This window comes from Rhipicephalus sanguineus, chromosome 1 (genome assembly GCF_013339695.2).
Source record: "Rhipicephalus sanguineus isolate Rsan-2018 chromosome 1, BIME_Rsan_1.4, whole genome shotgun sequence".
Taxonomy (NCBI): Eukaryota; Metazoa; Arthropoda; class Arachnida; order Ixodida; family Ixodidae; genus Rhipicephalus; species Rhipicephalus sanguineus.
The window spans coordinates 133,544,874-133,569,481 of record NC_051176.1 but is presented as its reverse complement, the minus strand read 5'-3'; positions in this window follow the sequence as shown (position 1 = coordinate 133,569,481).

Here is a 24,608-nt window from a genome sequence, read left to right as displayed (position 1 = left end):
CCTTTGTAGCCAAGCGAAGTGCCATTCTAATTTAGTTTTATCATGGCGGGACCTCAAGCTAAGGTATGAAAGGAAATAAAATAATAATAATCAGTACACGCGTCACACTGAATGAAGCCGTGTCCACGAAGCACTTGCAATTGTAGCGTCCCGCGCAGCTTAAATGCTGTGAAACGCGGCAATGACCCCCGGGCTTTTCTCTCCTTGCGCGCCGCCCCCTTTTCAACGCCACGCACACAGGCGTAGACCTGGAACTACTCGCGGTGGGTCTGGTACGGCGGAGCGTGTTACAAGGTTATTTACGAGCCCGGCAACCGAGACCGCGGCGCGCGAGCGAGGCGGCGGCAGCGGTCGTCCTTTTTTACGAGCGAATTATTGAAATACGTCGCGTCGGATCGAAGCGGAGCATGCCGCTTCGTTTTCACGCTATTCGCGCCACGAGGGAACCACCGCGAGCACAGTATACGACAAGGGCTTTCTCGAGCAGCCGACGGGTCGTCGCACAACCGGCTGTGTTATATGTGACGCGCTGGCGCGGCCGTCATCCAATTTCTACGGCGCGAGCTCACTCGGGGCGGGAGACGCATGGTGAACTTCATATAAAGAAAAGCAGTAAACTGAGCGGGGCCGCTGGCTATACCGAGTGCTGGTGAAAGGGTCAACGAGAGTGAAGGAGGAGAGGAAGTGCACCCGCTCGTACTGGCTGCGCTAAAAGATCGCGAAGCTCGAAACAAAGTTTTGGTGTGTAAAGTACAAACCGGCTCTCCCGAAACACCTGAACGCCGTAAAATTTGCTTAAAGCGTGTCTCATCTAACAACGTATGCGCTGCGTTGCCATGTTCTTCTGAGCTCTTTCGATGCACGGCAAGCTCAAGAGTTCGCTATACCCTTTACACAGATAGAGACAGCCATGTGTAAAAAAACGTCAGTCAGTTTAACACCGGCTTAACTCCCTGTCCGTCTAATTCTCCTCCATTCCCTATACGCGTTCTCCAGTCCCATTTTTGCTGTTATTTTTTTTTTTCTGAAGGTTGACACAGGTAGAATAATAATTGTCGGGGTTTAACGTCCCAAAACCACAATTTGATTATGAGAGACGCCGTAGTGGAGGGCTCCGAAAAATTTGACCCTCTGGTGTTCTAACGTGCATCTAAATCGAAGTGCACGGGCCCGAAGCATTATCGCCGCCATCGAAAATGCTGCCGCAGTGGCCGGAATTCGATCCCGCGACCTGCGGGTCAGCAGTCGAGTGCCTTAACCACTAGACCACCGTGGTGGGTAGTCCACAACTTTGTGTTTCACATTTATTTCGAATGCGCGCACCGAAAATGCCGGAGTGCTACATGTGGTGGACGATAGCAGTCGCATCACCAGATCTGCGCAACTTGATGCGATGTCGAAAGACAGTGTATGTGAGGCATCCAGCATGCATGCCGACCTCGCATCTGCGCGCCCTCACGAAACTGGGAAGCATGGTTGGCGCTCCTCTACCATGCCATTTGGGAACCGTGCCCGCAGTCTATTTCGGTATGGAAGCCGTCTTGAAGCCCGAAAGTCGTTTATTTCCTTGCGTAGGCTTAGATGTGTCGCATCGCTGGATACATTATAGTTAATTTCGCGTGGGTACGAAAAAGAAACGAATAAAGCAGAGTCTGTTGTCATTCGTCACACTACTTAGCTGTCCCTACTTTTTTTTTTACAAGTCATGCGTTTTGTAAGTGTAGCAACACGACCGCTCCCTTCTATCATTCGTCCAGAGTCCCCACACGATGATTGCTTTGTTCCTCGAAAACAGAGTATATACGAGCGCGCACCTTCGCGCTAGTTTTTTTTTTTTTTATTTTTACGACACTGCATCACTTGACTTGCTCGTAAATCCTGACCACTGTACGCGTGCGTCATATGCATGTGCACGAGGTCCGCCCATATCATCACTCGACAACAAAAGCTTGATGCAGGGGTCGCCGAGGAACGAGGGAACAGCGCTCCGGTGAAGCGCTTTTTTTTTTTCACGTGTTCATTCGTTGATTTTCTTTTGCTTGTTCTACGACGTGGTTGCTCGCATTTCCTTTCACATTTGATGAGCTCGATGCCAGAATCATAAATTGCAAAGCAGAACGCTTCCCGTCTTTCGTTCGAAGGCGTTGCTAACCACTTATGTGACAGAGGAGCGCTTGCCTTTAGTCGTGACGTCACGTGGGAAGGCCTGAAATCTGTATATATTTCCAAGGGTGAGGAAGTTATGGGAGCTGAAAATTCTTTTTGTTATCATTGCTTTTTCATGCGAACCGCGGTTACGAATCGGCGCGCCAACCTTCCTAGATAGTGTCACAGTTAGACACGGTACCACATTGTTATCTGCTTTCTTATACATTTTTATCAACTTTGCGCGTTTCCATGTTTTCATGTCATAGCAGACCTCATGTCGTCGTACTGAGATTAATTTTGTGAGCGCAAGCTATCAATAATTATATTCAGTGTCAGAGCATTGCTTGATTCATTGCGCGACCATGGCGTCAGCAGAAAGCCTTGGCAGAAAAATGGCACAGAAACTACACCACCTTCACTAGAAAAAAAAAAAAGAAAAAAAACTCACAGGGCCCCTTATGCATTCGCCCAAGACGACTGCAAGGCGAAATCCACATTCTTATTTTTCTTCTCAGTTAACGTATTGATCGCCCCCCCCCCCCCGCCCCCCTCGCATCGCATAGCATTACACAGAGCATCGCATAGCATTATATAGTATAGTGTAGCAAGGGGGTGGGAAAGGGAAGTGAGCGTGAGGAGGAGAGATGTGAGGGTGAAAAGGAAGGAATACGATAGAAAGAAAAAAGAGGAAGCAAGCATCGCGACCAAATACCACACCACCTGGCCAAGCCGCGCATGCACAGTAGCTAAGCAACGCCCACCGACGGTGATATTGCGCGCAACCTCAGCTCCACAGTACATAGCCTGGATGCGCCCGATCGTACCGAGATAGCCATGGGGCCAGGCACGTAGCCAGGATTTTTTTTTCTTTTTTTTTGGGGGGGGTGGGGGTGGGGGGGGAGGCAAGGCCTAATTGTTCGAAAGTCTTTCCATGGCAAAATGAAAAAAAAAAAAAGTTGCCCGGAAATATCCAAGGCTGGACGAATTTCAGGGGAGGGGGTGAGGCCTGCCCCCCCCCCCCCCCCCCCGCCTTGCCTACGTGCCTGCATGGGGCGTCCTAAGGAAGTGCGTACTCCCAGGAGGAAGCCGCGCATCTCGAAGCTAGACGTGTCGGTCGACGGGGGTACGAGCGGCGACGGGCCCGTGCTTCGCAGTGCCAAGCTTTGCGTGACTTAGCGCAAACTTCCTGCATTTTTACTTCCATTAATCACACCGAAATGCACAGGCTGCATTTTATTCTGTCTCGTAATGCAATCCAATGATCTCTTAACAGCTAAGCTGTTTAAGGCAGCCGTAATTTATGCGGCCTATACTGTGTGGCCTGCCCTGTGTGGCCTATCAGGTATGTCCCACAGAAATTGGGTAAGTACCACTGGTCCACGAAAAAGGAAGAAGGCAACAGCCAGCACAACACGCATGAAAGGGAAAGGCAACGGGGGCTCAGCGAAGACCCCGAAGCGATGGAAGGCCTACCCCAACGACGACATGCCAGTAGACCTATATGAGAGCTGCGAACACTTGGTTTAAGCGCGAGTTTCTGTCTCTGGAGTTTGGACATCCGTGTCGTGTCTGTGACTGTCTGTGGTTTAACTTGAACCTCTCTAGCTGCGCTGAAAACCAACGTAGAAACAACCTAGCATCACCTAGCTATTGCCTAGCAACTACCTATAAGCAACCTAGTAACAGCCCTCATCACCTAGCTAAGGCCTAGAAGCAACCTAGAAGCAACCAGGTTAGTCTTCAGAATCGTCCAGTTTCGCTGTGTCAGAACTTGCGCGGCTTAGTGCAAGCTTCGCAAACTTTTTTATCACGGATAGTTTGAGTACTAGACAGAGAGCGAATTTATTAGAATGCAGAGAGGTCGGCCTGAGCAGTTTGAGTACTAGCGATTAACTGTACTGAGGGCATACTAAGTCATCGGGCTACTACCAAAATGTCCCACTGGTGGGACAAATTGTGTCCTATATTGACCTTAATATCTCGATTACTAAAGCGCTGCTGCGCATAATATTGACGTTTTCGACGTTCTCAAGCATTGACCTTTCACTGTGACATAAATTGTAATTTGTATTTACGTCCCTTTAAGCTGTAGAAAACTGGGCGTAGGCCCGTTTCTTCATGGCTGTCTATTCCAAAGTTATTGCATGGACTACAAACTTTTACCCCATCCCACCGAGTATAAAAATGCGTTGCCGCTCACCTAAAGTGAACTTATGATTAAAAATTGCACATTATCTACTGTTGCAATGAACATTTACTGAAGAAGTGCGCCTCAACGCCAATTTCCTTCCAGCCCTTTCTTAAAAAAGATTAGCTCAGCAATAGATGATATGCGAATTTAACAAGCAGGTTTTCCAACAGACCTATCGTACCTTACGCCAACGTTGACGATGTCCGGTTAGCAATCTTGAAACTAAAGAGATACGTCTTGGAAACTTGGATGCTGCGAGGGAAAAAAAGAAAAGGTAAAAGGCGTGGCAGCCCCAGTGCGCATGCTTGCGTCTTATTTACGATTGTGCCCATCGGGAGAAAAACGCTTTTCCTTTTTCAAATGCATAGATACAACTTTAATATCGTATTTCAGTTCCTCACCTTCACTTATCAGCCTAAATTGCTGTTTCATCTCGTGAGATTTCAATTGTATAAAGCTTAATCCTTTTTCATTTTCAGTAATGATGCATTGCTAAATCTCTCACAAAAAAAGTATTCTAGAAAACCTGGCACTTCTCAAGATGCTTCTAATAAAGTTCTTCCTACCGCAGCCGCACCACTGGCACCCGAATTATTACACGCTTGACACATGGCGTAGCCCGGCAACTTGCTTTACATTATGCCGAATCATTTCAGCTAGAATGCAATGAAAGCTGTTGTCCGTGGTGGTGGACAGTCTGAGGAGGTAATACGAGTTTAGATAGCCCCATAGTTGCAAAAACTTTTGGTAATACGGAACACAGAAAAGGCTTCAGCGTATATGTGACTATCTATGAAACTCGTTGGGACTTCCTTCTTTTGATGCATCGCACCCTCAAGAAATCTGCGATATTGACGCATCGCCGTCCAATGTGCAATTATTCATCAGACAAGACACCGCAGAAATAATATCTGCCGAAAAACCCTGTTTCGAGAAAGAACTAGATGTTGATTCTTGTAAACTGCTTCAGAGAATATGTGAATGTCGTTAATTCCTTCCAAGACGTAATTTGGCGAAGTATACATCAAATATTAACTCGGGTGCAGCGCAGCAGATACTCGGTTAAATAAATTTTCCATTTACATAAGTATACACTATGCATGCTAAATTCGAAGGGCATTGCTGACGCTAGCACTAATTTCGGAACCACCACCGTGAAGGCCAACTACGAAACTATCACTAATTAGGAACCACCGCCGTGAAGGCCAACTACGAGACTATCAAGTTAGTGATGATCCAATCAGAACCGCACGCAGCGGTTGCAGATTTTAATGCGCCAAAACAAAAAGCAGGTAAGTGAATCGACGCGCCTTTGCATAACACGCAAGCCCTAAGCATTTATGTCTCGCACGTGTAAGCACTAGAGAGTTGATGGTGCTTTGAGTAATGTATACTTCAAACGGATCATATCGATAGCTTCAGCTCAAGTGGCACTTACATTACATGCTCCTTGACAGTCGATATATAGAATGAGACAATGACGAACAGCGCGCTTCTTTCCAAGTGTGCCTGTCTCTCACGGTGCAATGGAAGAGGTCGCTCTCCCACAGAGACGACAAGAGGGAGATTCACCTATACAAATTACAGAGTGGCGGTGGCCCGTTGCGTCGAGAATCGCTCTTCCTCCTTGACTCCCGTGGAAATGCGGAGTGGTTGAAGTTTCCAGAGTGGACTCCCCGTCGCGATGCTCCGATCGCGAGACCGGTGCTTGTACACGTCGGCGCGTCTCGAGCCCCCACTATACTCTTGCAGCATTCGCGCGAGCCCTGCTTCTCCAGCCACCCCGCAGCGATCAATTCATGCACTTATACGCGCTCCGTGGTCCATATAGTGCGCCCGTGTAAAGCATCGACCACATAAAGCACAAACGCACGCACATACGCACCAAGAGCCGCCTCTAGCGGGCCCCGAAGCGCGGAAACGTCCTCGCCGTCACACGTATATGGTGCACGTCCCAGCAAATGATTTTTTTTCCCCTCGCGCTCCCGCTATTTCTGACGGTGCACAGACGAATGAAGTCGTCATTTTATATTAAAGGGAAGGAAGAGAGGCCGCCTCGCTTTTTGACTCCGAGTGACGAGGCGTGTTTCCCACGCGACCCGCGCGGCCGCAGAAGTTCGGGGGCCTCCCGCGACGCTCGCGCAGCGGTGTCCGCGCGCTCTCAGTGAAAACGTGCCTGGCCTCTCCTCTTGCTCCCCACCGAAGCATAGCGTTCCTCCCGGCTCGTGCGGTTTTTCGCGCTCGAACGTTCCGCTGAGCACGCATTCCCTGTTCTGCAGAGGCGTGCGACTTCTCGGCTAAAACTGGGAGACCTGCCTGCAGGAAGGGGGAAAAAACTGGATGGGCTTTCAAAGTGTTCCTAAAGAGATTCTAAAAGCTAGCGCAGTAGGCGACGAAACGCGGTTACACCCCTCTCCATCCTGTCCTCGCGTGCGCTAGCATTGTGTTCCGTGGCGGGAATGCCAGACAGCGGCAGCGAGTGTACGCGGTGGAAAAAGCGGAGGAGGAGGGGTGCAGGCGAACCTATCATTGTTGTGTATGCGGGCAGCGAAGTCTTTCGAAAAGTGAGTTAATGTTATGGGCCTTTCGCATCCCGACCGTACGTTACGCACAATGAAAGAGAGGGCAAAATATATTGTTTGCCTATGCACCACGAGCTCCGTAAAAAGGTGCCGGGTGAGATTGAAATTTTATTGAGCCTCTCTCTGCGGTCAGCGCCCTATAGCTGTGGAGCGGGGCGAACAAACGAACCGCGTACAACGGTATATACCTGCCAGGAGAAGTCGCGGGATGCGGCAACCGGTCTCAGCCGTGACGCTAGCGAGTGCTTCGGAGCAAACTGAATAATATAAGAAATGTGAGTGAACCAGCAATGTGGACGTATTTAGGACACGGCAGGGTGCCAGTGAACCGAACTTCTACCAGTGTCTGCCTCCTGTTTTGTTATGTCATCATCTTTCGACTTTTCGGCCGTGTTATCGCGGAAGCGTCGCTTCCTTCGCCGGTAGTCATGAAAAGCGAATGCGTGCAGGTCAATGACACCAGGGCGTCCTTTCTTCCAATCCATCCAATTGCTTGTAGATGCTGACTGGGACGAACACGCCGGAGTGAAGTGCGCGATAAGAATTTCCTATTCACCCTTTTGCCTCGCGTATACAAACTGGAATGTATGCGCCCCGGTTTTACGAACCACTGACAGTGTACGAGACGTGGACTTGCTGGAAGGTGTCGAAAATGCCCCAGCGGGGCAAATGGCGTTTGACTGGGCTGAACTGCGTAAGTTCCCATTAGCTCAAAACTTGAATAATTGGCGCTCTATCCCGAGCTTCCAAAATCCCCGGTGTAGACAAAAGATGTAGTAATGTTCCTATGTCAATAGGCCGAGCGTCGTGCTAATGTGAACAGAAAGCTTTATAGCATGCGAAACCAAACGGGCACACAGTAAATAGCTGGGGAAAATTTGACAAAGGTTCGTTGCTTCACGTCCTCTTAGCAATCCGAGCGGCGTCTATTGCGGTGCCCTGTCCTACCGAATGCCTTACTCGCTACGCTTCTGGCCACTCCTACTGGCCACTATATCCTCGCTCTGAGGGCTGCTGACCTTCACAGTGATTCTGCTGTGAGAGCATACGCTCTTTCATTATCAGCACTATTAACATGGAAAGGTGCCTATAGTACAGAGAAAGGATATGTTAACGTCCTTGTTTTGCAGACTTTGAACATTATGACTATAGTGAATTTTGAAAATATATGCTATGAGATGCACCCTAACATCTCCTTAACGTCCCCTAACATCGCCTTTTAAGCTCGATTTGGATGTGAATCCAATATTAACACAGCGTACGGCGCAAGACGCATTTTGTGTCCGCATAATGCTGCAACCATATCGGCATCTTTCACGGTTCTGTTAAAAAGAGGTTTGCTTGTAACCATTCTGCAGCAACTATTGATTTCAACTTTCGCTTTCATAAACCTAAAATCCTTTGCATATTACTGAGGAACTCATTTAGTAGTTACAGTGACGCAACATCCCGTCTTGCTAGTTTGCGATCATGGCGTTTATTTGTTCTTGAATATAATTCAAGAAAGGTGCAGCAGCAAAAGGCGCTTAACGTATGATGATGGCCACTTTCGAATTCGTTCATTAAATTGGAAAGTTCGTAAATTTGAGAAAGATGCTTTTTGATTCTCTTAAATCAAAAATTGTAACGTTACGACGCTTGAAAGCTACCGCAGAATAGTCTTTGCCACCAGTCACGCCTGCAGGTGGGAAAAGTCCGCGAGGGCGGCCTGGACATGCTGAGTTCCATGACCGGGCAATGCCGGTCAGGTATATGGTAGCGCGAAGCTATGACAGGCTGCTGATATGCAAAGATGCGAAGAACGAATGCAGTGATTGTGCGAAGAGGGTGAGCGAGAAAGTAGCGAGGAGGCGATAAGAGCTATCTGTTTCATGAACTCATAACGAAAGTAGATGATGAGATGACGATGAGGACGTTGTAGGTTGCCGGTGGATCTCTAGCCTTGCGAAATTTGCTGGCGATTGCCCCGCCCTGTTTCCTCTTTTCAGATTATATTGAACTAATGCCCTCTTTAAAGCGAAGCGCGGGCAGGCTACCAAGAATTCGCGCGCAGTGCGACGCAACCATGCACAAGCCGGTGACCTATGAGCTCTTCCGCATGCAGTGTTGTAGCGGACCCCCATATCATCACACCCCAACATAAGTGTCAGTCATCACCAGTCACATGCGAGGTCCGTAACGTTTAAAAACTTCAAGAGTCGCCGCGACACCTCTTTCCTGAGTATCCATTCACCACGCGGAAACACCATATAATCTACACTGTCGTGTGGCGAGTCTAAACGTTGGAGTGCTTCAAAGAAACATTGACGATCTCTCTCAAGTTCACGACACTTAAGCAAATAATGTTCTATTCAGGTCTTGCAAGCCGGGCACAACGGCGTCGCGGAGAGTCTGCATGATCTTTTGGAGCCATGCTGGTGTACGCGCTGACCCCGTCCGAATGCGATGTAACAGAGAGGCCTCTTCCCTGGTTAGCCCTCTTGTCACACATGGCTGGTGAGGTGTCAACCATAAAGAATGGAAGTGCCTGTCGACAACTTCTCTTAAAATGCGTTGATGGTCTCTATTGGAGCCTTCTTCGTTGGCCCAAGTTCCAAAGAACTCCGGGCAAGTCTGTCAGCCACCTCATTATCACCGCCATCCCTATAGCACCATCCGGTACGTACGCTCGAAGAAAAACCCGTATGCGTCAGAGTTAGAAGGGAAGCATTACTTTTCTACTCGGTTATTTCAGAAAGCACTTTATTAAACGGGTTCGATACAAAGTTAGTTTCGTTAAAGGGGCCGACAACTGGCCAGAACGTGGGATTAGATCTTGGTATAAATGAAAAGACCGTAAAATATAGTGACAGATTCCAGCATCCTTTTCACGTTGTGAGTAGGATTTATATTTTTAAATCATGTGTAAAAGTAACAAAAACCGGTACGTCGCGCAGACTAGCGGAAGAGCCTCAATTGAAGCTGGATTATGAAGTCGATCACTTTGCTGTGCGTAGTCTGATGCTTTCATGCATGCCATGATTAGTCCTGAAAGTTAGAGTATGTACATTATTATCCAGCTCCACTCAATTCTGCGCTGCTTACGAGGTAAGAGGAGCTGCACGGTGAGAAGCGGTGCTGCCTTCGCGGCCGCCAGTGGATCATGTCGAGCCGTGGCGCATGCGCGCGTATAGTGCACGCATGCGCAGTAACTCGCAGCGCTCGAACATGAACGGCTCTTGCGCTCACTGTTTCCAGCATATGTTGTCTCGTGTGTATATGACTTCATATTTGCCGCAGATGGAAAAACTCTGATTGCAAATGTTTCGCGGCGTTTTCCACGTTACCATTCCGTGAATAGACACTCTGACCGGTGAGCTTTCCGTTGCGCTGAAGAAAATGGGTACCATGATATCTGATGATATCTGGGGCTTAACGTCCCAAAACCACGATATGATTATGAGAGACGCCGTAGTGGAGGGCTCCGGAAATTTCGACCACCTGGGGTTCTTTAACGTGCACCTAAATCTAAGTACACGGGCCTCAAACATTTTCGCCTCCATCGAAAATACAAAAATGGGTACCATGAAAGTTGGTTGTTGGTCCCTTTAATTCGGGTTGATGACAACATTGAAGCATATGGGCACCTATGGGGGAATAGAAATTTCCTAGGTTAGATAGGGAACTTCGTAAGGTCGGGTTTCGTTAGATCGAGTTTTAAATGTATATTTCTGCATCACTTCAATAGTGCAGTTCGCTGGCACTGAAATTACCCAATATTACCCGAAAGCCCGGAAGCGGCCTGCGGGCCGGGCTGGGTAATGTAGCGGGCTGGGCTTCACGCCATTTAGAGCTTCCGATCACGTCTACTTACATGTTTCATGAGTTACTGCATCGACTTACATTAATTAGAACTAACAGACAAGAAAGCCAAGGAACATATAGGAGATGTTATTTGTAATAATTGTGATGTAATCTGTAATTGTGATGTGATCTACTTACATTTTTCATGAGTTACGTGCGAGTGTCGTCTCTTTTTTTTTTTTTTTTAGTCCCATAGCAGTGACGGTTTAGGAGAGGTGGGAGAAGGTTACAGCTAGGTTTCAAATGACTGTTATTGGCTTAAGTTTGTAAAGGGTGCATTCATATGCACTCCACCGAGCGAAAAGTCGTGGCAGAGATAGAAAACTCATGATGTCAAATTTTCTTTCATATTTCTCGCTCACAGTTGCTGTTTAACCCGACGGTTTATCAGGGCCCTGGGAGACGGTCGCTAAACGTTCGGTCTGACTCATTTTTTTTTTCTATCAGCATATTTTGAACGGTCCAATGAAGGCAGGCCATATTGTAAGAGCACAGATGACGTCACGAGCCCGCACAACTAAGTTGACCCCAGCGTTTGTTAGCGGCAGCGACGAGGCACCTTTCTTCGGAAAGCACACACGCGCTGACAGCGACGAGCAGCGCTGGGATCAACGTTTCACTCAAGGGCGCGACCATCGGCCACGGCCAGATGGCCGCTGTCACCCGAGATGCGTTGAACGCTTGTGCCTCAAATCGGAGAGCGGAAGGGCAGCCAGGGCAGCATGGGAGCCCTCAGTGTTCTGGCCGCCGACGCTCTTTTGCATAGAGCGCAGTGGCGCGCGCGTTTGTGCGTGCAGCGCGCGACACTGGGCTCGGGCTTAAACCTCGTGGGACTTAGGAGAGCGCCCGCGAAGCGAGCCCCGGTAGGTGGCATGCAGCGGAGATCACTGCTCCGTTCTAGGGAGCTACTCGCGCGACCCCGCGTTTCTAAAGGCCTGCACCGAGGGTACTTACTCCCCGCTGCCCGTGTTTGCGCCCAGGATCAAGTGCGTCGCTTCCGCCGGGTGCCGGCCGTGTATCGTCTCTACGTTTACGTTGAGTGCAAGTACGTTCGCGCGCGTGCGTCTATGTGACTTGTTGAGTAAACTATCGGCCATTGTAGGCTCAGAAGTGGAGGTGAGGTGGGCGGGGAGGGAGAAAAAAAGATAGACGGGCAAGACGAGAAAGTTTTTTTACTTTACACGGGGCCTTGTGAACGTGCCGGTCAAAGGCGAATGGAGCGAGGTCAGATTATTAATCCGGGTTCTATGAAAATTGTGGTACAAGGCTGTTGGAGTTGTGTCGAAGAGAGCTGTATGCATTTATATTCGCCATCGCAGAGTCTGAGCATTATGCATTTTCATGCAGGCCAGCTTTCGTGATCAGGTGTCGAAGGTTAAAAGTAATAATAATCTCTGGGGTTTTACGCGCCAAAACCATTCAGGGTTCAACTCCTAGACCACCCCCTCCCCCGCACCTACCCCAAACTACGCAAGAAAGTTTTTCATGAAGGAAGAAATTATTTCGCACGATTCACACTAAAGCAAAAAAAGGCAGCAGGACAGAGAGCAAGCTCTGCTCGTTCGCTTTCTTTCTTTTATGGTTTGTGGGAAAAAAATATTGCTTTAAATTTGCTATTGTTAAAGACTGTTTCACCATCCAGCACAAGCAACTATTGCTGTCGACAATGCACTAGAACTGGACGAATATTTTGAGGCTGTGTTAAGTGCCCTTAAGCGAAAATTCGGAAAGCAGTAAAGCGAAATATGTGTGGTGATTAGAAATGACTTTCTCTCGTGCTACAAAACACCCCAGTCATCTTTCAGAAGACATAGATAGGTCTCAAAAAGCTCGGACACGATGATTGTCTCTAAGAGTGAATTCCAGCCAATCCTGCTGCTGGAAATAGTGTTAATGCTTGAGCATTAATAATAACCGAAGCCTCATTAACGGCGGAAAGCGCGGGAAACGCACGCGCGAGTTTCACTAGATTCATGCGCCATAATATTTCTAAACAGCAGCCTTGACGATGGCGTACCGCACGATTTGATAATGCTAGAGTGTATTAGAACAGGGGAGTGCTCGGAACGAGCTTTGAAAAGTGAAGCCCAAACAGGGTCAATCAGCTTGCAGCGCTGCGATCGGTAGTCTGCAATGTGCCGTCGTTTAAGAGTTGCGCGCGGCTCCGCCGAAGTGGTGCAGGGGTAGAATTCCCGCTTCCCACTCAAAAGGCCCGGGTTCGAATAGCAGCTATACATGGTGGGTTTTTATTCTTAGTGTCACCTTTTATAGCTGTATTGGTTTTCCTTTGTTTCTTAAAACTAGCTTCAGTTGCTACGTGTTGGTTCAAAAAATAACGCAAAATGTGAAGTAAAGTGTAAGAAATTTGACAGGTAGCGCAGTTATTTGCAGCGCCACCGCCCGGGATTGAACAAAAACGTAAAGTAAGGCCTCCGAGATTTTCGCGAATATGACACTCGAAACGTGATTTCACATTTTACGTTATTTTTGTAGCAATACGCAGCAACAGAAGCTAGTTTTAAGAAACAAAGGAAAACCAACACAGCTATAAAAGGTGACACTAAGAAGAAAAACTCACCATCTACATCTGCGATTCGAACCCCGGCCTTTTGAGTGGGAAGTGGGCATTCCACCCCTGCACCACTTTGGCGGAGCCGCGCGCAACTCTTAAACGACGACACAAAGTGAAGCCCAAACGACCCTGTTTGGGCTTCACTTTCTGTACATTGGTGCTGGGGCCATTCCGAGCACTCCCCTGTTCTAGTACACTCTAATGACCTGAACTATCTGGGGCGTACCCTGGCGAGGCTTTATTGTGAACCGAGTGCGAGAACTCCGATTTACTAAACTTTTTGTACGGAAATGCAAAGACTACAAGGTGCATTCCTGAGGGGCTGTTAAGGGTAGAACCCTTGGTAATGCTCATGGCATCATTAATGCAAGCGTCTGTGTAGTAAATAGAACACCCTTGAGAATTTCCCGTGTGTACGTAAGCTATGCACCTTAAGGCGCTTGGCGCGTTCTTATTTCATTTCGCCGAACCAACATACCGCCGCGCCTGCGTATCGAGCTGAAACGATTCGCACAATGCTTCTCCTGATAGCGCGGCCGACAAATGGCGTGCTAAAATAATTCAGTGTTATGCTGAGGCATTCCATGTTAATTCGCTAATGAAGAGCCCCAGTTTTTCTTTTGTGTGTGTGTGTTTCTTTTTTTGGGGAGGGGGGGGGGGGACAAAGGTTTAGAGCACTTACGGACGACAAACGTCGTGAATATGGCCCCAGATTTGTTTTTCACACAGCCCCTCGGTTCTTCAATAAACTTCGTCTTCCTTCCAAACTGTGAACAGGGAGAAGCTGAGAGGAGCAGCATCTGTGCACGACTCGAAGTTTTCATCTCTTTGAAGGCCCCTGGGAGAATTCGCACCCCCTTCATTTAATTTCGTGTACGAATGCCACCCATGTATCCAAGAGAGAAAGTGAAAGGTAAAGAAGAGGCAGCGCGGTGAACCATAAAAAAATCTCCAGCTGGCTACCCCGTCCTAGAGAAGCGGGGCGTTTCATTCTTCCGTGTATCGAGAGCAGCAGTGGACACCGCGGCGTGAACGATGTCCAGCCGTGGTGTTTATGACGACCTCAATGGTGCCATTTGGAGTGAATCTATCCTGACACACAAAAACGTCAGTCCCCACGCGCATGCGCGCGGCGGCTGAGGAGGTTGGCCATAGACAAAAAGGCTGTACCCAGTGTCGGCCTTTTGTCAGCCGATTCGCTTGCGGTACCGCCGCCGGCTGCCAGAGCAGGTACAATCGCGCAACTCTGCCTGCAAGCGCTCGGCGCGCCTTTCTCCTCGGGGTCTCCGTTGTCAACGCGCGCTGCTGCGCCGGCCGGACACAGGCTCGTCGAGCTCTCTGGGTCGCTGCGACGTCGTCCCAGTGGGTGGCCTCGGACCACGCTGCGCGCCCCGGACGCCTGCTGGTCGCTCGCCGTGCGTCTCAAGCGTGTGCATTCAGCTTTATCGCATCGACACCGCGGAGCTTGCGCCATCGAAAACAGCGCCCGCCACAGTTGCGCCAGCGCAGGTTGCGCCAGCGTTTGGTCGGCGTTGGGTGCCTCCCCCTCCTTTGCGATTGCGATCGCCCTGCGGGTCGCGATGACACCTTTCTTCTAGGCTGTCTTCGGACTACGCGCTCTTGCGCTGCCTCTTTCGAAGACGGGCACGGCCCCCGATTCTCATATTTGTCAGAGGGTTTATTCGTTTGGTAGACGTTGACTGCGGACTGCGTACACCTGCGTGGTTAGGTTCAGGAAAAGCAGCCGATTCGGCTGGTGGCGTGACGCCTGCCGGTGACGAGCGCGGGATAATCAAATCTATATTCGAAATGGTGCCCCTTGCATGAAAAGTCAGAGCATATACACGGCGTGGAAGCTCGTCGACCGAGTTTCTGTTATGCTTAAGTCTACAAGGATTGCCAACGCTCTTCTTGAATGCATTAAGACAGAAGTTAGAGAAGCTCGTCGACCGCGTTTCTGTTATGCTTAAGTCTACTGTGATTCTCAACGCTCTTCTTGAATGCATGTAATGCAGAAGTTAGGGAAACTGGTCGACCGCGTTTCTGTCATGCTTAAGTCTACTGATATTGCTAACGCTCTTCCTCAATGCACGTAAGGCAGAAGTTAGGGGAAGATGGCCGCTTGAGGAGATGAAAAAATTATTGAACACGGGGCGTCGCTAGAGCCGACGTTTCGACAAGCGGTCTTGTCTTCTTCAAGGTTGCATACTGATGAAGACAAGACCGCTTGTAGAAACGACGGCTCTAGCGACATTCCATGTTAAGGAATTTTTCATTTCTTGAATGCATGGCAGCGTACAGTGAGCTGCTTAGAAAAGGATATGCTGAAGCGTCGTAATTAACAGTTCCCTTTAAATATCGCATATAGGAGTAGGTTATAAGTAATTGGCTCGAACAGAACTGTGCATAGATGCAAATTGGCACAGCCTTCCCGTAAATCTTTCAAATCGGGCAACGCTTCACGGCATGAAACAGTACACACACAATTGCATTTAACCTTAGGTTGCATATCGCTCGCTCGCTCGCTCACTCACTCACTCACTCACTCACTCACTCACTCACTCACTCACTCGCTCGCTCGCTCGCTCACTCACTCACTCACTCACTCACTCACTCACTCACTCACTCACTCACTCACTCACTCACTCACTCACTCACTCACTCACTCACTCACTCACTCACTCACTCACTCACTCACTCACTCAAAGTAAATATACCAGAGAATTGGGAGCACTTAAGGTGAATGGAGTCCAGTTAATTAATGCACTTGAAGAAGCGGGAAATGAAGTAAGCGCTTTTGCCAAATAGTGAAGAACCTTGGAAATGTTTTTATTTTGACAAATAACGCATTGTGTATTTCTGCCTTGAAATTTGATTATTAATATTACAAGCTATGTGCCTATTTCCGGATTTCTGAGAAATGTTGATGCCATAAATTGTGAAGACCAACAACTTTTATAAAAAAAAAGCTGCTTTCAAGTTCATGTGAAGAAACATTGTTTACAAATGCTCGTTAATTATCACTTTCAGAGTAACATTGATTGCAATAATATCTGGGGTTTACCGTCCCAAAACCACGATATTGATTGCAGTATTGTATTTCCACCCGATTTTGATTACGAAGACAGTAGGTGCCTTATGGTCATAGGCTTATTATAAAAACGATGGTAACGCACAGATGGCTTGCCGTGCCACAGGGAGGCGTCAATCTGGCTTCAGGTGGCACACGCCAGCACACGTTCTCTTTCGTTCGTGACAGCTTGTTCCTTGAATGCTCGAATGTAGTCTGTCTGTTACACGATTTTCTGCCACTGTGTGTCTTGTTTGAAATAACGCTCCATTATTTATGTAAATTCCTTACTAGAACATGGATGACATAAGTAGTCGGTCATCCGAGGGTATTTATTTCATAAATGTCCTGAGAGGACCGAATATTTGTGCAAAAATAGACATGGGGTGCTATGCAGGATGGCCCGAGCTTCTCGGGAACACGAGTTTGCTCCGAGCTCGCACTGCGGTGGTGTCGATAGGAAGACAGTCCGGAGCGCGCTATAGCAGCGCTGATAAAAACGGCTACAAGAACGATCATGGCGTCACAAACGCAGGTGCGACATTTGCGACGGTTTTCAAAGGAGCACCGCGGGCTAACGCGTCAGCCCCGCCACTCAGTCAACATTTCAACAGTGCAGCGACGTCAGCGTGATAGTCGCGCTATCTTTTTGCCAACTGAACATCGCGCCTCCCACAGGCGTGTTCGTGGGCGTTTGTCCTTTTTCGGCCAAGTTCTTTCGTTCCACCTGCCGCATGGAAATTTCCACTCTCGAAGGCAACAAGGGCGCACACGCAGCACTCTCGTGCAGCTCGTTTCGCTTCACTCGAATATTAGATAAACAAATGGACAGGTTACTGCTGCTTACATTACACGTGTGACGACTTTTCTGTAGTAACGAATCGGTAGAAACAGTGTCTCCAGAAACAAGTAAATAGTAACATTTCTCGCCGCAAATGCCACCAGGGGTGTTTGCTTCATGGCTGTGAGTGGTACCCCCTAGCGGAACGTCGCGGGCGCGGTGAAATTGAATGCCAGGCACGTAAGCAGGGGGGGGGGGGCACCCCCCCCCCCACATATTCGTTCAGCCTTATATATTCCCGAGAAACTTTTTTGTTCTTTTTGCCGCCATGGAAAGACTTTCTTTCCGACAATTAAGCCTTGCCCCCCCCCCCCCCCCCCTCGAAAAAGTATCCTGGCTACGTGCCTGATGTGAGACATCGTAGCCACGTGATTATATAACCTTGAGTTCTTCGTGCGTGTCTGCATAGTGTGCGCGATTAAGCTAAAAAATGAACCGTGCCGCTCGCTGGCGTTGCGGCGTGAGCACTGCTCCTCGGCAAGAGCAAACATGGTGGGCGGACCTGATCTTCATCGCGGGCGTCTGTCAATCAAAGTGATTGACGCGCGAACTCGGGTACGATCTCGTTGATTCTGCAAAGGCCCTAGTTCAACTCGGGACTGTCATAGTGCCGGTGCGCCTGTTAAGCGTTTCATGCGGTGGACGCTAAGCAGTAGCTTCTTCGAATATAAAATAATTTCGTCCGCTTGCTTGTGCAAGGCTGAAGCCATCGGAGGAGCTTGTGATTGCCTAGCGTCTTCGAGCTTTTTACGTGGCTTGTGTACTCAGTCTGCTCGGTCTGCTTCGGAGTAATGACCACGTCAGTTCGGTCTCAATTTTGATGGTATGAATTAGCTAGGTCTTAACTGCCATGATTGAATAGTTCTGTCTTATGTGGTAATGTCTTAATTAGCCCAACGTTAATCACCCAGGTTTAATTAAAATTTATTAATTAAGATGGGCTAATTAGCATAAGCTTAGTTAGTATGAGTCCAATTAGCATTACCTTAGTGAGTAAGGTCCTAATTAGCTTGGTTGTAAGGAGCTAATCTCAGAGGCCACGGTGCTGATTATTTTAAAGGATACTTAGTGCAGATATTAAACGCTTGAAAAAAAAGTCACAGTTTCGCCGCAAGGCCGAAGCAATGAATGCGATAGCAAGAAACTAATGCTATATGAAGTGAGACTCGCCAATGGATACTCTCAGTTTGAACAGCGCTCCTGTTGCAAAGGCGGCCGAAGCAGCGAAGGAAACTAGCGTGCTTCAAGTGTCGAGCTGTGACACTTGATAGTTCGCGCTCATCTTCTGTTTGTTCGTTTAGCGGCGTCCCTTGAGCTCGAGTGGCTTTTGTACGCTCCGTAACACGAGCGCGGACATCACGGTGAAAGCGTGAAACATCCCTCTTCCCCTCACCACGAGAAAACCGCGCGAGCAGACAGCAGAAGGGCAAGGTTCTCCCTGCGCAAATATAAGAGGAAGCGAGCGAGCTCGCCGACGACTTTTAAATGCGCCCGTCTCGCCCGTCGCGCTCCTAGCGCCATCTCGCTGGTAATGAAGAAACGCTTATAAGCGCCTGCCGTCTCTGAGTCCGTCCAGCGGTAAAGGGTCTGTATATAACGCTCGCCGTTAGCTACGAGGAGGATCTGCGTTTCGTGGCGTAGTGGTTAGCGCCACTCGCTGCGGAGCAAGAGGTCCCTGGTTCGCTTCCGCGCTTCGGATGCATTTTTCTAAATTACTTTTCTTTGGTGCTTTTATATATATATATACATACTTATACATATACGGTGCATGACGACGGCGACGGCAAAATTCAGCCGAGACTATCTGTATAATTGCTATCGCAATAAAAAACAAAACTGGCGAAAACGATGATGATGGCTTGCCGAAACACCTGCTCGTTATCGCGGACTACGTAGCCAAATCGACATTCTTCATTGAGTTTCGTTCGTTGGCTTGGCCCTGTGCTCGGCTTTGTCGGCTTTGAGCGCACATGGTCGCGTGTGTGGAGCCATTTGTGGAGTGTTTGTTTGGTCGCTTGGTGCAAGGTGAACTGTGTGTTGCGATTGCTTCGTCCGATTTCGCTGCCTGTGAAGATGCCGCCTCAAACGAAACAGCGGAAGTTCATCACGCTGGAAGATAAGGCTGCAGTCATCAGTGAGGTGGAAAAGGCCAGGAAAAAAATGGACATCGCCGAAGAATTCGGCTTTGCGTGCAGCTCGCTGTCCACGATTCTGCGCTGATCCGCGCTGATCCAGCGGAGCCGAAAGAAGGTTCGCCTGTAGGTGCACTTGATGACGGTACTGGTGACAGCGCAGTGCCGCCGTCACTGACCAGTGCATGGGGCGAACTTTGTGCCGTGGCAAACGAGATTCCCGATCTAGAGGCATGAAAATGCTGCATGGTAAGGCCCTCCAAAGCAAACTTACTGACTTTTGGAAATAAAATGTGCTTTTTGTAAATTTCATGTCGTTTCTGCCGCATTCTCGCACCAACGAAATTCCCGCAAGAGCGAAATTTTCTGCTTTCCCCGCCAATTTCGTTATTGCGGGTTTCAACTGTATATACATACTTATACATATACAGTACATGACGGCGGCGACGGCGACGGCAAAATCCAGCCGAGACTGTCCATATAATTGCTATCGCAATAAAAGAATTTAAACAACCCGTACCTCTAAAAAATATCGTTAGTAAAAGTTTCTGACACTTTCCTTGCATGGATGCACTTCTGCACTGAGTGGAACGACAAACAAACGACAAACAACCACCCAACTTTGACGACTGCCTTTGACGTGAGACCGCGTTCATGCATCGTAACCAATGAAACGCAGCGCGCGCTGAGGGAATGTCCTGACCTTTTCTTACTGTTCGCTCGTTCAAAAGGGGGTGTCGCCAGAGCTCGGAAAGATTCAGTTTCGTCCAACTCGGGCCATCATGCATAGCACCCCATGTTTTTGCTTTCATCGTTTTAAACTCAGCACGCGCACAAGCACGCACGTCAATCGGTTTGTTCCCGGCAACAGCCATAGCCCACCTAACCGTTCTGACGACACGCTTACAGTTCAGGTCAGTAACCTCCAACGCACGGCTATAGATAGTGGTCACCCCGCCACGGTGGTCTAGTGGTTATGGCGCTCGAATGCTCACCCGAAGGTCGCGGCGGCTGCATTTTCCATGGAGGCGAAAATGTTTGAGGCCCGTGTACTTAGATTTCGGTGTGCGTTAAAGAACCCCAGGTGCTCGAAATTTCGGGAGCCCTCCACTACGGTGTCTCTCATAATCATATCGTGGTTTTGGGACGTTAAACCCCAGATAATATTGTTATTATTATAGATACTGATCAACAAGTGGCACGCGTTGCGAAGTGATCTGAAACTTCAGTCTCTCGTCATGTATGCCTATATGTTTGTTGTCATTTACTGTTTAGTAATGAAATGAATAATATTTACTCGGGTTTTACGTGCCAAAACCTCCATATGATATTGAGGCACGGTTTAGGGAGGGACTCCGGATAAGTTTTGACCACATGGGGTTCTTTAGCGTTCACCTAAATCTAATAATAATAATAATAATAATAATAATGATTCTTGGGGTTTAACGTCCCAAAAGGATGGATGCTATGATTATGAGGGACGTCGTATAGTGGAGGGCTCCTGGGATTTCGACCATCTGGGGTTCTTTAACGTGCACCTAAACCTAAGTACACGGGCCTCAAGCGTTTTCGCCTGCATCGAAAATGCGGCCGCCGCTGTCGGGAAAGGTCATCAGGGAAGCGAAGTATAGCGTCACTATAGGGGAGGAGAGCACGTACCTTCACGCTCTATTTCTAATTATTACCTTTTTGTTCATTTGTGCAACTCTCGCATGATCGTAAACACGGGTTATTTTTGCGTTCTACGTGACACTTCCCCGTTGAAAGGTTTCTTGAAACTTCGCTGCGTTAACTATATATACGCAACAAGTGTAAGGATTGCACTGCCTAGTGTGCGGCATAGTGTACCGTATAATGTGCGTAATCAACATTGTTACGGTATTACGAACTGATAATTGGGAACACGGTTGTCGTCATGAGTTGATTCCAGGGTGAAAATGCAAATCTGGGTAGCAAAGCGTTCTTGATTTTCTTTTGTCTTGTAGATTAAACATTTAGTCTGCGGATAGATCACTCACTAGAGGAATCTCGTTTACATCGTGGGCCCCATGAAATGTTTTCTTTTGTATCTTCGCCTGTACTTTTCGAAGCAGATTATTCCGGCGGCTCGCATCAATTTCGAAGGCAGCAGGCATGAAGGCCTTCTGTGATTAGAAGTATGCAAAGGCGTCTTTTCTAAATTAGTCCGCTTTCGCTGATACAAGATATTTATATTGAGTTGAACCTGTTAAGCGCGTATCTCCTCACGAAAACTACCTCGAGAGCAGCGCGACGAGGGTGCGAGAGGTGTGAGGAACAATAGCCCTCGCCGGGTGCCAGTCGTGGTATCGTGTGCGCCCCGCAAACCTTCTGTGACGTCCACGATACTTGCTTTACTCGTGGAACGTCACGCGGGGCCTCGATCTACGTCATACCAGTGACGATGTCGCAAGGTGCTGCGAACTCAGATGAGCACTCACGCTTACTCTAAAACCAAATTAATATATCTTAAAGGTAACGTTCGCCACTAAAAATCGGTCAGAAGTGTCCACGTATACAGGAAAGTCAAACAACACAAACATCTCGAAGTTTCCATTTTGGTGTCAGGGGTCCTTTAATGTATGTGCGCCATGCGTGCTATAATTGCAAGAGCAGCCCACACACCCACACAAAGAAATTGGTTGATGGTCCGTATAACGACGCTCACTCATTCTGGACGTCTCAGAAGAATATGGAAGTTGCGTAGTTCCGCGTTTGGGTTTTGGTTTCGCCACTGAATTTGGGTGAATTCCATTACTTCGCAATTATTACCAGAGGCCGCTTTTTCGAAATCTCAAAGCTACAATGGGTTTTTCGAATGAAGAACATCAATTGTCTCATTTAACATAACCGCATAACTCCGTAATTAAAAAGTTAATTAACTTAACTTTCCTAATTACTGTCCCAAATGATGTATCTAATCTTGTTAAAGGGACACTAAAGGCAAATATTAAGTTGACGTTGTTTGTTGAAATAGCGGTCCGGAAACCTCGTAGTGCTACTTTTGTGCCAAGGAAGTGCTTATTTTGAAATAAAATCACGTTTTAGTGGTGCGCATCGCGTTAGCGCACTTCAAATCACCCGCCTAAAAGCGGTATTTCGCACGTCACTGTTGCCGTGCCCAACGTTGTCCGCCTTTACTGCGCGGCGGCGTGCACTGGCGGCGTGCGCTATTCGGGCATCCGGCAACATCACACGCATGCGGTATTTTGTCGAACTTTCTGTCAGAGCGACTTGCACGAGCGTGCAAAACACATGCGACAGTACGCGATACCGAAACTACCACTGAGACGCGACCGCGTGAGCGAAGCAAGGTGCCGGGCGAAGCGCAGTTCGGCGAAAACGGATCTTTTGAACCACACGCGCCGTTCCCCATGGTAACGCCAAAGAGGTTCTTTTTTCCATTAATAAAACAGAAACGAACAAGCTGCATTCTATTACGTCTCTTGATGCACGGAAGGTTCTTTTTTTATTGCAGGTAGTTTGATTAGTGATTAATTGTATTCAGACTCTCCTACGTCATCGGGATCACTTCGAAAATGTCCCACTCGTGGCGCTCATCGTGTGATACATTTAGCTTAATTTCTCGGTAAGTAGGGCACTGCTGTTGATAATACTGCCGTTTTATACGTTGTCATACATTGAGCTTTCACTCTGACATAAATTGTTATTTGCATTTAGTGTCCCTTTAACGTGCCTGCCGCTACAGAAATAGCAGGTGTGAAATGTCGCATTTTCCTTATGTTTGATGATTTTCGGGCACATTTCTTGAAACACCCTGTACAGGGTGGGCCTTTGGTCTTTCTCGAACAGAAGAGCGCAATACACGGTTAAAAATTACACCATTTCCCGCTAAAGGGGACCATGAGGCGATGCGAAGCCGGAGCACTTGCACGATCGCGTTCCGTTGGTGTTCTTTGTGCATGCTACCGACCTCGCGTCGTGGAACGCGAAGAGGAACGCTACGCGCGTCTTGTCTTCCGTCTAGCCTGGCCGTTAATTCTCACAGGGCGAGCGGGGAATGCAGTCGGCAGGCGTGCGAGAGGGGGCAGCGTAGGAGAGGAGAGACAGGGGGAGGGGACGCGCATGCGCTGGTGCTCATCGTAGCGTTGCGCAGGAGAGAATTTCGGCATGTCTAGCCCGCGTTTCAGAGGAAGAGTGGAAAGGGGGAGGAGAGAGGGAAAGAGGAGAGGGGGAGGGGAGAGGGTATGCGCATGCGCAGTAAGGGTGGTCACGCCGCACACCACCACCACCACCACCGGATTGAACTCCGCCATAAGATACTTCGCATCTAATAATGAAGGAAAGAAGATGACTCTTAAGGGTTCGTTTTCTTTGTTAGACACAATAATAATGAAAACTAACAGACAATAACGCCAATGAAAGTATAGGGGGTGTTATCTGTAGTATTTAGAATATAAATGAGAAGAAAGTAAAGTGGACGAAAAGATAACTTGCCGCCGGCAGGAACCGAACCTGCGACCTTCGAATAACGCGTCCGATGCTCTACCACTGAGCTACGGCGGCGGTCATCTTCCCGTCCATTTCATGGGGTATATATGTGCATTTAAACCTTGGAGTGTTAGCGCCAATCGCAGCCATGGCGGCGAGTGTGGAACACTCTTTTTCTGCCTTTCTGGCGTCACGTAGCACGTGATCTTTTTACGAGCTGGCAGCTGACCAATAATCCCTTGTATACTACCTGAAGGCATCAAGTCTGCCAGAACGAGACCCTTGCTATGAATGAAGGAAAGAAGATGACTCTTAAGGGTTCGTTTTCTTTGTTAGACACAATAATAATGAAAACTAACAGACAATAACGCCAAGGAAAGTATAGGGGGTGTTATCTGTAGTATTTAGAATATAAATGCGAAGAAAGTAAAGTGTACGAACCGCCGGCAGGAACCGAACCTGCGACCTTCGAATAACGCGTCCGATGCTCTACCACTGAGCTACGGCGGCGGTCATCTTCTTCGCATTTACATTCTAAATACTACAGATAACACCCCCTATACTTTCCTTGGCGTTATTGTCTGTTAGTTTTCATTATTATTGTGTCTAACAAAGAAAACGAACCCTTAAGAGTCATCTTCTTTCCTTCATTCATACCAAGGGTCTCGTTCTGGCAGACTTGATGCCTTCAGGCGGTATACGAGGGATTATTGGTCATCTGCCAGCTCGTAAAAAGATCACGTGCTACGTGACGCCAGA